Source organism: Ipomoea nil, unplaced genomic scaffold (genome assembly GCF_001879475.1).
Source record: "Ipomoea nil cultivar Tokyo-kokei standard unplaced genomic scaffold, Asagao_1.1 scaffold0327, whole genome shotgun sequence".
NCBI lineage: Eukaryota > Viridiplantae > Streptophyta > Magnoliopsida > Solanales > Convolvulaceae > Ipomoea > Ipomoea nil.
In genome coordinates this window covers 564278-581748 of record NW_017616755.1, presented here as the reverse complement: position 1 = coordinate 581748, position 17471 = coordinate 564278, and positions in this window count along the sequence as shown.

The window sequence follows — 17471 nt, the reverse complement described above, 5'->3', positions numbered from 1 at the left end:
AGAAAAGCATGATAGGTTATGTGCCGTTCGTTTCTTGTATTTGATTCGTTAATTGTCTACGTGTTGTCGTTAATTGCGTTGTAAAGTGTCTAAGCATGGTTTCGGGTTCCACATCGGTTCCCGGGGCGAAAAGTGTTGAAAAGAGTCAGTGGGGGGTAGGGGACCCGCCACCTACCCGCGGCATTCACGGGCAGCTCCGGCAGCGGGCAGCCGGCGGGCGGGCAGCTGCCCGCCGGGCACCCGCTGCCCGGAACAGTGTTACCGGCGGGCAGCCGGCGGGTGGACCCCCACCCACCGGCTACCCGCTGGAATTTCCCCCCCCTCGGGACCCCGGCTTCCCCGTTTGATGTTTCCCCGATCCCTGTGGTGTCCCAACGGACCCCGTTTGTCGTGCCTATGTCTAGTTTGATATTTCGGGTACCGTTCGTAGGTTTATGAGTCTATTATATTGCATGCTAGTTGAATTGGTATCCCGTTGACCTAGGTGGAAGAAGTATGAACCCCTTAGGACAATTCTTAGTACGTGATGGATCACGCATAAGGTTGTTATACGCTTTATCCCCCTTCCCAATGTGTAATGTGGGTTGCATGTGCTTGCTATGTGTTATGTGTGCGTGTTACCCCAATTCGGTTGCGACCAGATTGGTTATCCTGAGCTGCGGTTCAGAAGCCGGCTATGGTCAGATGGGAATTCCTGGCTGTAGTCGGATGACGGTATCCTGGGCTGCGGTCCAGAAGCTGGTTGTAGTCAGATGGGAATTCCTGGCTGCAATCAGGTGACATCTTTCCTGAGCTGCGGTTCAGAGGCTGGCTGTAGTCAGATGGGAATTCCTGGCTACAGTCAGATGACATACTCTCTTGGGCTGCGGTCCACTGTTTGGTTGCGATCAAACATTATGATGAGCTGCGGTTCATCGGTCGGTTGCGATCGGCCTCCCCGTGTTGCGATACGGGGCATGGTGCTGTGGGGCCGTGTCAGAGCTATATGCGCTGACCCGCATGTATGGGCATGCGAGTGGTCCTGTGGCGCCAACAACGTGCGTTATGTGTTGTGATATGGACGAGTTGTGATTAGGAGTGTCTTGGGGGATGTGACTATGGGATTTATATTGGGGATTATTCATGTTGGGTTATGATCATTGTTTATGCTTTGCCTTATTTGCCTTATCTGTTATGAACTGCTTATGACTGTTATAACTGTTACTTGTGTCTGGCCTTATCTGTCGAGTCATTCCCGGTTTTAAAGCTAGAGTTCGTAGGATATATCTTCATGCTCAAAATGGTTTTCGTATATCTATATATATCTCTATATGTATTGTATTTCAACGCGTTGGAGTGGGTTACCAGCATCTCTCGCTGAACAGATATATTTGGCTTTCAGGCACAGAAGAATAAGTCACTGGAGAGCGCTAGTACTTGGAACGTAGAAGTAGTTGGTCCCCTTTCGGCCTGCGTGCCATATTATGCATTTACATTATTGAGGATATTAGTTAGTTAGCCTGTGCACCTGGGTTCTCCAGCTCAGGTGTGGCATAGCACCCCGTACACTTGTATTATGTTTTGGGATTTAATGAGATAATACCTTTATTTTATAAGTTTTAAATGTCTTGAAAATCTGGGGTGTTACAGGTACAGAGTAAGAATGTCCATCCACATCATTTAGCCTGAGGAGGCTATAAGAGATTGGAGAAGATTATGATGGATGAGAAGATGAAAGAACAAGAAGAAGCTGCAAGTTCAGATCCATCGTCAATATTTTCTCCTCCATCTCCTCCAGCTAGACATGAAAAGTGGAAGAGGGCAAGAATGAACAAATAAGGAAATATTAACAACGAAGCGACTAGAATGGTCGTGGAAAAGATTGTAAGTAATATGTTATAATTTTCTACATTATTAAGATAGATAGCAATCATTATTAAATATTGTTTTTATATGTTATGATTTGCTATCATTGCAAGCTTCTCAAGGAGAATTTGTTGAGTCCAGTAGACAAGATATATTGTCTAATGCCATAGGTACAGATGAGACATGTTAGAGCCGTGGGTAGAGCACATGGCTCAAAAAGTTACTTTGGTCATGCAAAACGTCGTCAAAGCCAGCCTACACCAGAAGTAAAAGATATGATTAAGACAGCAGTTGCTGAGGCGTTAGCAATTCAAAGAGAGCATTTTGAAACATCCTTGCAAGCAACCATTCAAGAGATGAGGAATGAAATTAGTAGTATGAAAACTCCAGCGGCTCAACCTGTACCATTGTCATAGTGAAAAAGCAAGTTCTCCAGACCCTTTTGCTGATTTACAGGCCGTAAGTAATCATTTATAGCTAATCTTATTATTATTTATTAAAAACATTTTAGCTATTTTTTAATATGAATTCATGCAGTTAGGAGCAGAATGTGAATTGTATTTAGAAGATCCCATTAGACGTAAAGTTGCACGTGAGACAGTTTACAAGGCCGAAAGGGTTCACGGGATACAAATACATGTGGATCAAGTGAAGGTCAGCGTGAATGAAATTCTCGTGTCAAGTGCAAAGGTACCCTTCCCTACCGATGAGGTTCAACTGTTAAGGGATGCACTGCACAACTTTATTATTTGTGTTGGTCCCAAAAGAGGTAAGGTGAAAGTCTAGATGGGGGGGGGGGGGGGGGTGAGTAGACTTTCAAACTTTTTCGCACAGCACAACAATTGCTAAGCCAGAGATAAACCAAAACTCTTAACTAGATTGTTAGAGTATGGTGCACATCGGAATTAAATAAAGATAAAGTGTGTGTGAGATTGTGTGAGTTATATCTCGTGTGAAGCAAGTAAAGAGCAGTAAGTAAAGAAAACAATAAAGAACACAAGACAATTATAGTGGTTCGGAGGTGGTGTAATCCTCCTACTCCACTTGCTCTTCTCTCCAAGAGCAATTCACTATATCCACCACTTCTTGGTTCCAAAATATAATGAATTCCGTGATCTAGTGCTTTGATCACCAAGTCCGCACTAATCACGCCCAGTGACACCACACTGCTGCTTCGGGTTTCACGTCGCCGTGCTACTATCCCAGGATTTCACGACTCCGCGTTACTCCCCCCCGTCTTCCACACTCCGGTAGACACGTATCCCGTGATCTAGTGCTTTGATCACAAAGCCCGCACTAATCACGCCCAGTGCCTCCGACACTGCTGCTTCGGATCTCACAGCTCCGTGTGACAATCCAGGATTTCACAACTCCGTGCTACTTTCCTCCCTTTTCTTGTTTTGCTCCAAAACAAGTTTTGTCTTGCTTCCAACTTCGAGACTCTGTAGTTGATCTTCAATGATGCGCTTAGTCTCTTGTAGATGAAGATTCTAACACTCTTGATGATTTTCTCGTGATAGCTCTGAGTGTTTTCTCTCTTTGAAAATATCAAGTAAAGCACTTGATTTTTATGCTCTGTTTAGCTCTGCTTTTTGAACTCTCAGAATATTTCTCTTTGAAGCTCTCTAAGTTCTTTTTCTTTTCTCTCACTTGAAGATTTGTTTTGGTATACTCTGTACCAAATGAGATTTTTGCTATTTGCTCTCTTATGCTCTATTTCGTATGTCTTGCTTCTGCTTTCCTCAGCTTCAATCTTCATCCTTTTATAGCTGGTAATGAGAATCTGTCTGTTGGAAAGAAACGATCTCATTTTTTGAATTCTTGTATCTTTTGTCAGAGATCTTATCTTATCTTCTGGCAAAGTGTCAGAAGAGATAAGCTAGCCGTTGGTAGAGCTTCAACTTCATGCAAATGAGTTCCCAAACTTCATCTGATATTCCTCTAGTTTTTTTCACGTTTCTTGGGAATATCTGGGTCTCAGTTTCGTGTAGAATGGCTTCTCTGATCAACTCTGAAGTGGTTATTGGGATTTAAATTCTTCAAAAATATTCTTCAATTTAATCCCATACTAGTTAGACTAGTATTTTTCTTTGTGAGAAATTCTTCACTGTAAGTTTTCTCATCTTCTTCGTCTGGGTGTTCTAATGTTTCAAACTGGCTTTGAACTTCCTCCCAATTTGAATTTCTCCTTTGTAATTGACACCCAATTGCAATTGACTTATAATTGGCACCCAATTTGAATTTATTCATTGTAATTGGCACCCAATTGACTTTGACTTGTAATTGGCTCCCAATCTACTCCTGGTGCTTCAATTGCTTCCCAATTTGAATTATTTGACTTTGACTTTGAATTTCTCCATTGTAATTGGCACCCAATTAACTTTGACTTGTAATTGGCTCCCAATCTACTCCTGGTGCTTCAATTGCTTCCCAATTTGAATTATTTGACTCCCAATCTACTCCTGGTGCTTCAATTGCTTCCCAATTTGAATTATTTGACTTTGGCTTCAATTGGCTTCAATTGCTTCCCAATTTGAATTATTTGACTTTGACTTCGAAATTGGCTCCCAGACTTCTCCTGGTATTGAATTTCATTTCAATTCAATTGCTTCCCAACGTCTTCTTTTAATTGATCCCCAATTTGAAATTGCATCCCATACTACAACTTGAATTGGCTCCCAATTTCAATTTTACATTGGCTCCCAATTTGAATTGATTCCCATGTGAAACTAGCTCTCAATTTCAAACATGTGTAACTTGTGCTTTGTGGCTTGTACCCTTGCAATACATTGCATTCATCCTAAGTCTCAAAACCTCTAACATCTCTCTAAGAAAAACCTCCGAGCTTACAAGATGAAATTGCATCCCATACTACAACTTGGATTGGCTCCCAATTTCAATTTTACATTGGTTCCCAACATGAATTGATCCCCATGTGAAACTAGCTCCCAATTTCAATTGCTCTGAAATCGACTCCCAATTCCTTTGAATTGGCTCCCATCTTGAATTGATTCCCATGTGAAACTAGCTCCCAATTTCAATTGCTATGAAATCGACTCCCAATTCCTTTGAATTGGCTCCGAAATGCAATTGCTTCTCAATTGGGTGTCCTTTGAATTGGCTCCCAAGTGCAATTGCTTCTCAATTGGGTGTCCTTTGAATTGGCTCCCAAGTGCAATTGCTACTTGTAATTGACGCCCAAAGCTAAACTAGCTTCTCAATTGGGTGTCCTTTGAATTAGCTCCCAAGTGCAATTGCTACTTGTAATTGACGCCCAAAGCTAAACTAGCGCCCAACTCCATCAGACTTAATTAATTTTGGCTTCTCAAATTTTACCTTGTAAAATTATTAATGGTGAGATTTGAACTTGAGCCATTTCACATAATAAATCAAACATCTTCCACTTCGTCCATACAACTTATTGGTTAAATATCCAATCATCTTTGATGTACTCCTTTTTTTCCATAGATGCTTGATCTCCAAGTCAAATTCATGCAATCTTCCAATCTTAATTTTCTTTCACGAAAATTCTTCTGGATATCTTATTGAGTAGTAGCGACGTGAATTTCATGTTATTCATCTTCTTCTTCAATTTGTCATTTTCTCCAGACAAATTCTTGATTTTAGGCTTTATATCTTCTTCTTCTATTTTCATGCATCTTCCTCTGTTTTTCTCTTTTGCAACTTAAATAATTTCCCGATCATGGTCTAAGACTCTACTAGACCTATGAAATAAAATTGGGGGTTCTACAAATACATATTTGGCATATCAAAACCATTACACTTTATTCCTAACAATTTCGCCCCTTTTGATAATGTCAAAACCTATACTCAGTCATTGGCTTTAAGTCTTTGAAAAATAATCATTTTGCTCAATTTTATTTGACAAAGTCAAGATGAGTTTAACAAATGGTTTTCACAATTAAAAAAAACTTGTGAATTAATTTTTAGACAAGCTCCTAAACGCATCTTGATTTTTTTTTTTTAATTTTTGAAATCATCATTTTTTTTTTAATTTTTATGTGCGTTTTGACATTCCTTGTCTTTTTAATTCACGAAGGTCTAATTACAACAAGCAAATAAAATTCTAAACTCAAAATAGACCATGGGAAATTATTATTGATATATTTCGAATATTTAGAGAAAAACGCAACAGAGGTTCGAAAATAGCGAAAATATCAGTTTAAGAGATTTTCCAGTTTACCTTCTGGGTTTCTTCACTCCTATGTCTTTCTTCATAATTTCCTTACATGTTCTCTGAGCTTGAAGAAATCATCTTTGAACTTCGCATTCTGAAATCTCTTTGTAACTTGCCCGGCCATGTAATATCCAAAAGCTTCTTTAATATTGTTGCCTTGAAGAACTCCAGCTTCCCACCATAAAACACATTCTTCGAAGCTTCTTTCTTCTCCAAGATTCACTCCCATATTTCCAGTGAAATCTCTTAGTTCATACCACATCTCGGTTCTTTTCCTTTTTCCTTCTTCTTCTTTATTCTTGTCCGAGATCCATTGGGCTTGATCGGCTGCAGGCCATTTATTGATCATGCTTGGTAGATTTTCCTTAGTCCATATTGTTGTCTGAGTGGCAGGACCTTTAGAGCATTCAAACCAGCCACGAGTTTTAGCAACTTTCAATGTACTCGTACCAAGACTAGGACTCGCGAATTGAGCAAAACCAATCTGAGATGGTCCTTGTGAGGATTGTCCGCGGCTTCAGCCTCGGCCTTGGGTCGGTATTACTGGCTGTTGTTGGCTTCCAAGAATAAATTCTTGTTGTTGCAAAGCCAAGTGACTGAGAATTTCTTCCCCCCTTTTGGCGTTATCAACCAAAAATGCAAGGGTCTTAGAATCTCGGTCTTGGTTTTCTTTCACAGTTTCAACACCATTGTGTGTTTCAATAGAAACAACTTGTACATTTTCCAGCTTGTTTGTTCCAACCGTGAGCTCAACTTCAAGTTTGTTGATTCGGCTTTCTTGATCTTGTATCGCCTTGATTTGTAGCAAGTGACGTTCGTTGTGAATCTTTTCAGATGCTTCATGTTCCTTCTTCATGAGTTGGATCACTTCAAGTAAGCCTTTTGTCAATTCTCCTTTCCAGACCCTTTCAGCTTTATCAATCTGAGTCTTCAAAATATTTTGATACTCCATTAATTCCTTCAGATTGACTCGTGTATCTGTGTGTTGTTGATCCATGTTTTGATTTTGTTCAATCAACTTCTCTCCAATGGTTTGACAAACAACATCACCGGATTCGGCAACTTTAGCAAATAAGGATGTAAAAATGCCATCTTCTTGATCACTTGTCTGCACAAAATTTTGAGGAGATCCGAATGGACTCCTTCTCGGATCTGTGAGAACGGGTGTATCAATGAGTTGCATCCTTTCTTCTTCTTCAGGTGATTCGACTTCTTGATTGAGATCACCAATCTCTTCTTCTAAGACTTCTGTTCTTGTGTAGTTGTCTGCAAATAATTCTTCATTTTCTATAACAGGGTCCATAATAGGCATGGTAGACTCGGTATCGTGTACTGGCAATACACTAGATAAATCCTCTGTGACTTGTTGTCTACTCTCAGTAGCAACTTCTACTGCAACTTCAACTGGTAGATCTCTTCTTATTTCTTCTGACACTTCTCCTCTTAATTCTTCTCGTACTGACACTTCAACTTCATCAGATCCCACAAGTCGTTCATTGCACTCCAAATTCACATTAATTGTTGTGGGGGTCAAATCAGATATCAATAAAGAGGCATCATTAACCTTTACAGGTATGTCCATATGACTATCAGTAGTCATGATTGGTACATCAATGAGTGCCGTTCCTTCAGTTCTTTCACCAAACACTTCATTATCCACAAGAGATGTGTTACCTGGATAATGATGTGTGTCATACACTGACCTTTGTAGAGCTAACTGAAGAGATATTTCATTCTGTCTTTCTTGTTCGGCTAGACGGTCTTGAATCGTATTTCCTCCTTTGATTGGTGATTTTCCTTTTTGTCTGGTTGTCTTCTCATGTAGCTTCATATGATAGACTTGATTCAAATCCATGTTGAGTGCATCTAGCATCACGTTAGTTCCGCACCATTCCAATGAAAAGTCTTCACCCCATATCAAATCTGGGGTGATTTTTGACATGAAAGAGTGATATCTTTCAAGTTTCCATTCTCTCCAAGTTTGCACCATTATTAATTCTCTCAACAGTTCCGGATTGTCTTGAATGAGAGCTGAGTCAAAAACTATAGATCCTACACTTCCTTCGGCTGTAGATTAACTCGAGAGCCTTCGTTGTAGATCATTAGAAACTTGCACATCAACTCCTGCAAATTCTATTCTTGTTGTATCGTCAACACCTTCGGCCAACATGTTCGGTTCGGCATATTTGAGTGGAACAACGGTCATAGCCGTACTGATGGCTTCTTGATCTCTTCCTGACCGATTGCTTGATCCCATTTGATTACTTGAGGCTGAGATTGCTTTGCTGCTTCTCAATCTTGAGCTCTGGGGTGTTTTTGAACTTGTGGAACTTCCACCTTCTTGTCCTTTTCTCTGGCTTGATCTTTTCCAAAAATTCGCGCTAAACTTTCTGAAGAGTACTCTGTAGATTCCAATATTTTTGTGCTTTCTCATTCGGTTTGTCTTCTTTCTTAGGAGTTCTCCAATGATGAGACCATATCCAACATTTTGATAAAAGCGATCCACAACAGCGGGTTTGTTTATTGGTTTGGCAGCTTGCACAAATAAAACCATCTTCCTGTAGATAAATTTTGTCCATTTGAATTTCATTCCTTTCATGATGTCGTCCATCAAGCATACGGTTGATGCGGTCAAATCTTGAGTACTTCCCAGTTTGTGTTCAAGAATCTTGTAGATCATGTCCACCAACATCTCATATTCAATCTTCAACACGTTCTTATGATCGGATACATCAGAAAAGATTAGAGCCGTAGAACCACGAATCTCGTTCCAAAAGTTTTGAACTACATAGCTGTGAGATTCTGGCATTAACTGAGATTCAGGAAAATTGAAGCACTTGTGCATATCATTCTCAGTTATTGAAACTTCTGATCTTCCAACTCGAGATTTGATTGAATCCTTTTCAACGACTACATGTAGACAGAATTCAACTACATCTTCTTCAAAGGTTCCAAAGAAGTTATATGTGAAGAAATCAAACAGTCCGTAGTCCTTCAGTGCTTGAAGAATTTTCTCGGTCGTATCTTTGTTGGTAGAACCCAGTTTGAAAAACTTGGGATTGAGTACCATTCCATTAGTCACTTGTTGTGAGAGAGCTAGAATATGATTGATTTGCTTTCTTCTAGATTGAGCCATGATGATCAGATCGGTTGATAGAAGAGGGACGATGTAAATTTGAGAGAGAGAGAGAGTTCTATGATATTTTGGATGTCTGAAAGATTTTTCTGAGAGATAAGTGAGGGGTTTATATGAGGAGGGTGATTCGAAGGGGTTTTTTGAATTTTAAGAGAGAGAGATGAAACTTCTCAATTGTACCCTTTGGTTGAGGTGTGTCGAATGGGTGAGTTTAGGGTAGATGAGTCATCTGATAGATGGTGTTACGAGGAAAGAGAAAATATCATCATTAGCAGACAAGAGCATTTAATGCTCACACCTCTTTAGAAATACCACCTCTTTAGAAATACCTAATGCACGTAAGGTGTAGAGGGTGAGATTTGAAGAGACACTTAGGAAGGATTTGGGTTCTGATCTCCTTGAGATTTGTTTATGGGGATCACTTGAGAGGAGGATTTTGCTGGCAGGTGAGATGTGGGTGACGATTTGAGAGAGAGAGAGAGTCTGTTAGGGAAGGATTTTGATTTGGAGAGGATTATGGGGGGAGGTTTAGGTTGGGTGGAGGTTTAGAAAGGGTAGGAATTTGTGGGTGGAGGTTTGATACCCAATTAAACTCTGATTTTCCTCCTTTATCTCCTGATTTCCTTCTCAAAATCGTGTACCACAAACATAATCATACTCAAACATCTCGTTAGTAACAAAAATCAACCATAAATAATCAATCACACATAACCATATATTTAATCATAAACACGGCAATTCCTAATCAAATTAAACACATTTTGGAAATTAACAAAATTATCACACATATTCCAAATTTATATTTAGAAACCTCTTCACATAATTTGCACAAAAATCAGATTCCAAAACATTTTAGAAACTAACAAAAATATTTAACTTTCAGCTCAAATTTCTAAAACATTTTTATAGCAAATTATATCACATAAACCATATATGCACGAAACACATATATAATGCAATAAACACATTAAAATTAGAGTTTTAGACAAATAGTTCATGCAAACAGATTAATCAACTTATACAAACATGAAAAAAAAAATTTGCATACTAACTAACACATTGAATCATGCAATTTTAAACAAATAATCAAATAATCACGAATTGCATATTTATCAAATTAATTTGCATGGCATATAATTTCACGTTAAATAACACTTGCAAATACACAAATAAATTCTAACACATATTGCAATTTTATCACACAAAATTTCAAATAAATATATTAATATAAACACGTAAAATAATTTATTTTGAGCACAAGTATCAAATTAAATTGAAAGATTAAGTCCAGTGATACTTAGCTCATTTCGATCATTCCCAACTCGTGCCTTAAGGTTGAAAATCTCGTTTCGCATAAAGGCTTCGTGAGAATATCAGCAACTTGGTTTTCCGTAGGGATATATTCGATCTTTAGATTTTTCTTTTCAACGTGATCCCTTATGAAGTGATGTCGAATGTCGATATGTTTATGTAATTTTTCATTTTCTCTTTTTTTGATAAATTAACAAGATTAGTCAAATGTCCGAGATTACTGATTGATTCAGTTACGAAGATAGTCAGTAATAATCAATCATGTAGAGGATGTAAGAGAAAGATAACATCACAAACTCAACGACACAGAATATTTACCCAGTTCGATACAATGTGTATCTACGTCTGGGGGACGATCACATAGGCATCCAATCCACTAAATCATAATCCAATGTACAAAGGTAGATATACAATAATCTTACCCAAGTGCCCCACAAAAGGTACAAACCCAGTCTACACAGGTTTAGTGGATTGTTGAAGATGGAGAGCCATGCATACAGAAGTTCAATGAAATCCCTTCACTTGGAGAGCCCACTCTGATGCAGTCCACTTCAATGACGCTCTTTAAGGTTGTTCCCACAACAGTGTGATCACAGTGTCCTTTCGTTTAAGCAGCAGTGATTCTTCTCAAGTTCATCATCTTAATCACCATGAACATATTGTATTGAGAAGATACATGACAATCAAAGATCTAGTCTCATATAGCAGATATGGAGTGTTTCTTCTTACTTTCGGCGTAACCCTAATTCTCTTCCAATAAGGGTACTTATAGATTCTTCAATAAACACTCTCTCCATAGATGACTTTGATTGTGGAAGGTAGGACTATAAAATAGGAATGTAATCTCAGAAGATTAGGTCCATAACTTTCTTGAAAATATACGCTGATCTTCTTTCCAAATTTGTTTGATAAAACCGCGTACAGTCTTTTAGAAATCAGCTTCCTAAATCAGATCTTCAGTGTCAGTCCTTCTGTTGTTGCTTCTGATTGATCAGTCGTCTGTAGAGCTGGACGGACAAACTCTAAACCTATCTTAGTATGCCATAATAATATTGCCAATTATAATATGGGGTTTTTGAACATTTAAAAACACTAACAAACTCCCCCTTTGGCTATTATTTGGAAAAACAACTCGACTACATAGATAGACAAAACATAAAGAACTAAGATAGGTTATTATAAAGAAGCAACCCATGAGTCTGATCCGATTACATAGAACTAAAACAAAAACATAAGATCCAAGTAGTGGTTCCATCAAAAACAACGCCCAGCCAGGGCCAGAAGGTACACAAACACAAAAACTCCCCCTGAGTTCATACTACTCCCCCTTTTTGCCAATGATAGCCAAAGGTCAAGCATTGGAGGGAGTGTCACTGTCAGACTTCGCAGGATCAGCAGCAGAGACCTCAGTCAGGCTTAAACGAAGAACAGTGGCTAATTCTGTACGAGCCCCTGTCACCTGTTTAGCGATTATGCCATGAACGGTCTCGAGCTCAGAGACTCTTGCCTTCAATTGGATAGAGAGTTGAAGATCTTGTGCATGCGGCGAGTTATCTCCCGCTGTATCAGTCTCAGGATTGGAGGGTGCAGTCACCGGTGTAACATCACAGATATGATCTCCAATCAACAGACGCCGGTCCACCGTGTAGAGAAGGGTCGGACTGATCACCTCACTCGTCATAGGCTCAAGGCCCTGTAATGTAAGAATTCCAAAGATAAAATTTGGAAAGGGCAATCGTACCTTTTGTTCTCTCGGGTGAATCAGAGTGAGAATATGAGAATAGATCCATGACCCAAGGTCAAATGACATCCTGGTTCCAATTCTGAATAAGAGACTGGCCAGTGGCTTGCCAACAGTGTGGAAATGTGCCGAAGGGAGCCAGTTATGTAGAGCAAGACGATGAAGAATCACATATTTTGAGGTGAGCTGAGAGCTAGGTAGAGTATCCTTATCACCAGTAGGCCATTTGTCAGCTTGTCCACCTGGGACTGTTTTGGCCACTGCATCCCAGTCAGTGATAGCTTCCTCTTGGACTCCTTGCAGGCCATAGTATTCGTTAATCATGTCAGGGCCAAACACATACCATTTCCCTCGAATGTAGATCTGCAGTGGATGCTCTCCAGACAAATTGTCCATCTCCTCATTGAGATTACAGTAAAATTCGTATGTGAGCAGCTTGGAATAAGGACAGATGGCAGTGACAGTCTTCAGAATACCCACTTCTCTCAGCAAGGGCAGAACATCACAGACGGAATTCATCTGGTTTTCATCAACCGATCTTTGAACAATCAGTTCTCTTCGGACCATTGTGGACCACTTGGCTTGAGCAGAAGGAGAAACAAATTGAGGTCTGTAAATGGATGTGTCAGAGCTTTCAGCAGCTTGAGCCTCAGGTGTAATGCTCCGACCTCTGGCACGGGTAGCAGGTTTCACTTTTCTGGTGGAAGATGCGAGGACAACAGGTGGTTGAGCAGCAACAGAACCCTTTTGCTTAACAGAAGAGCGTAGAGTCTTGAAAACTTGTTGGATAGGTGGATTAGATTCAGATTTGACTGTTTCACTAGACTTCCTGTTCTTCTCAGGCTGATCTGTGTCAGCATTGTCATCACCTGTCTTAGCAATAACTTTTACAGGAACATTCTTCATCTTAGATATTCTTGTTTCTTTGGTCGGGGATTGAACAGGAGTCACAGAATGACGGGACTCAGATACTTGAGCAGAAGAGCCATCAAGCAGATTAGTAACCTCTCGTATTTTAAATTTTGTGGAGTCAGGATGAGCAGTGGCCTCAATGGTTGGAATGTCAGATGGAGGTGCTTGAGTGTAACACCCCCCAAAAACAAGACCTAAAAACAAGTCTTAACACATGCAGATTAACAACAAAACACTAGCACAGTGGAAGATAAAAAAGATAACTGGATAAAAGGAATCCAAAACGGGGTGTTATGCCACGTATACCACACTTGGCATACGCTACGGCGACAATCTGCAAGTGTATCACTATCCCAAAAACAACAAACTAGAACAATCTAAAGACATTGGCACACAGGCCTCAACAACACTGTCTAAAGATACAGGTGCTAAGCTACCGGCTCTAGACATCGCGCTCGACTACGCATAACCTGAAAGATACAAAGATAAACATCGGGGTGACGCCCGGTCAGCGAATAATGCTGGCAACCCACCAATACCGTTAAGTATCATAAATATGTAGATATATAATATGAAAACCATTTTCGAAACGGAATACATATATATAAGTCAAAAGCCAAGATCAAAAGACAACACAAGACTCACCACTCACAAGGATAACACCGGGAACACGTCCCAACCACAAAGGTTAACCACACACAAGGATAAAGACTCACCCGACGGCAACACATGCCAAAACACCACAAGACTCCGTGACTACACACGTCACGAGAGAAGATCACACAACAACGGCTTCACAAGCCCTCGTGGCATCACCCATCACGAGTTGATATGCCTTTCTTATGCCCTGTTCCAACCTTATGGCTACCCCCAACCTTGTACCTTCAAAGCCAACCATTACCTCTAGAAAACCCCTGTACAGCCAAGTCCAACCTTATTCCGCCGGGATCGTCGTCCCCCACCTACAGACCACCAACGAAAACCCACCAATTCACGGCAACACATGCCCGGATAACACAATGTTATCCCCCAAACACGTGGACTCAGCCACAACTCCATAATCACGTCACGGCCACCACGAGGACCGCTGCAATACCTTGGTGACTAGTGTCCCATACCACTAATCGTGCAATCCAGGTAGAGCCACACACGCACCACCACTCACACGAATCAAGCAACGGATTGCAAAAGAGGTATGAAACACACTCAATCAAGAGACGGGTCACCACCCAACAACAACAACGACGCTAGCATTAAGATAATAACTAGCAAGCTCAACAACGGGGAAACTCAAGATAGTTCCGAGGAACACACAAGACACCACACGGTTCAACGAAACACAATGTTGAACACTTAGCACGATTCACAACACCAAAGATCCTACATGGATACCTACCATATAGCTCTAGGCCTACGAAACATCAAGAAGACGCTCAAATAGTTCCACAAAAGAACATCGGGAGGCCAAAAGATCAAAGACCGAGACAAACAAATCACGGGGAACAAATCCCATCTCAACACCATCGTGTTCCCCGCGGGTGGACCCACGGGTAGTGCCCCACCCGTGCTCCCGCCCGCGGGTACAACACCCACAAGGCAACACGTTCCCGCGGGTAGGCCGGCGGGAGGTGCCCCGCCCGCAGTTCCGCCCGCGGGTACGTCCCTGTACCACAACAAATCCCTTCAGGGATTTTCTCCTTCAAACACAAATTCAAATCCAAAACATGCCAAATCTCACCAAACACAACAAAATGACTTGAAGCATGGAAAATGCCAAGCAATGTCACAAAAGAATCCTAAACACAAGCTCTAGATATGCAATATCACAAGATAAATGCATAAACTCTCACATTTCATAGCAAAACACAAATAGAAGCCAAGAAATCATATATAGGTAAGAAAAATAGGTTTTTTAGAGCATGGGTTACCTCTTCAAGACCAAAATACTCTTCTTACACCACAACAAGCTCTCCACTAAGCTCACTAGCCAAACCCACTTCAAGATCAAACCAAAAGATCATAAAGATCCTACCTTTAAGAAAAAGACAACTAAGATGGAACCAAAAAGACTAGACAAGCTTAGATCTTACCCTTCTAGATGGCAAAATAGAGGAAAGATTGAATCTTGGAAGCAAAACTTGGAATCTTGACAAAGGCTTCTTTTGGCTTGAAGAACAAGCTACTCTTCTATTCTAGAGAGAAGGTAGAGATATTTTCTAGGAAATGTAAGGGATGAAATGAAGAAGTCTTCTAGGTTTAAGTTACAAAACTAGCTCTTGGTGAAAAGACAAAGATACCCTTACTAACTCTTAGAAAGTGTAAGGAACAAGGGAACTCCTCTCAAAGCACAAGGTACAACACCACTTAAAGATTGACTAGTCAAATACTAGTCCTTGAGTATCAAAAATCAGGATTTTAGGAATCAATTCCTCAAAAGAAATAAAATTAATTACTCAATTAATTCATGGATTGGAGTGTGGATTTTTGGGGTGTCACATCCTCTCCCCCTTCAAAGAAGTTTCGTCCCCGAAACTTGGGTACAACGAATTAAAACGAATGGTAACAAGGAAACAAAATTGTGACAAGATGTCCAAGAATATCCATTTTGGTCAAAAACTCCAAAAGTTCTCACAAGGGTTCCAAAGCAAAGAAAAAGGCATTACGAATTCAAGGATAGGCAAGAGATCAACAAACGGATAGATTGGGCATCAAGAACTCTAACCTCAACACAACTCCCAACTTCTAGACAACAACCAAGAACTAAACTACTAACCCAAACACCAACTAACACACTAGCTAAACAACAAGGCAACAAACAAAACAAGCAAGCACACAAAGCACACAACAACCAAACACCAAGCTACAAAGGCTAAGAAACAACAAAGAAGAAGCGAACGGGGTTACCACAACGCAACAAAAACTCTTCACTCTCCGACTCTTCGGCCTCTTCAGACTCTTCCTCTTCGGCTTCAACTCTGTGACTAGAACTAGCTTCAAACCGATCCAGCCTCTGATGCACTGTGGCAAACTGAGACCTCACAAACACAAAACCTTCGGTGATCAAACTGTTCTGCTGACGAAGCAAATAGACAACGTCTTGCCCTCTCTTGGTGCGAACTTCTTCCCTTCTACGGCGTTCCTCACCGTCTGATTCACTTACTTCAGCTTCAGCGGTCTCCGGTGCTCCTTCTTCTTCTTCCTGATCTGTTTCCTCTTCAACTTCTTCGTCACCACCCAAACTCTGGACTGCAAGGCTCAACTTCCTGGCATGGATCTCAAGCTCAGCAGCTAACTCTGCTCTCTCAACAGGTGTTTTCCTTGCAACCTCTTCAAGCGTGATGTACTCACCACTATCCAACTGAAAAAGATTACAACTCCGGAGATTGGCGGTATCCAACACCATCTTTCCCACAGCCTTCGAGGGACAACCATCCACACTAACACCTTTCTTAACCAAGATCCAACTTAGCACCATGCCATACGGCAAACTCTTCCGGTTGTGATCCCGGCAAAACACCATGTGTTGCATCATCAAAGCAGGCAGGTTGAACGTAACCATATTCTTCAAACAGAAAGCAAAGGTACACTCCAACTTACCCAACAAACTGCTCTTGTTGTTATTAGGCAACAAACAATCTGACACCAACATAACCAAGATCCTTTGTTCCGCAGACAACCACTTCCTTTCCGGCCTCGAAGCTTGAGTGAAACCACTCGTACGACCAAACAGATAGCTCAAATAGTCACGGTACCCCATGGTATTCGTACTAATCCAAGAATGGCCACTGTACTGAGCCACTCCGGTAGCAGACAAACTCAACAACTGGGCTAACATCTTCTCAGACAACACAACCTTCACACCTCTCACCTTAGAGGTGATCTCAAGCCTTTCACCTTCCTTCGTCACAACCATGTGACGGTAAAACTCTTTCACCAAACTCGGGTAAGTCTCGGCCCTTATGGCGAGAAAACCATCTAACAAACCTTGAAACTTAAGCAAATCCAACAAGGAACTTGAAAAAGATTCCAGGTCAAAAGCTTTACCTTCAAGCACAAGGTAGTGGGCATCCACCCATTCCGCTTTTCTTGCCAAACTTGACCTTCTAGGCATGGTGGAAGATGATCCAAAGCTCAACAAACAAAGCCCGCAACTCCTTCTTCTTCTACCACACTCTCGCGGCTCTCTCTCTCTCGCTGCTCTCTCTCTCTCTCTGCACTCTCTCTCTCTCTCTGCACTCTCTCTCTCTCGCTGCTCGGCGGCACGGCTACAGCAGATCGGCGGCGGCGGCGGTGCGGCGAACTCCGGCGGTGGCGAGGCGGTGGTGCGA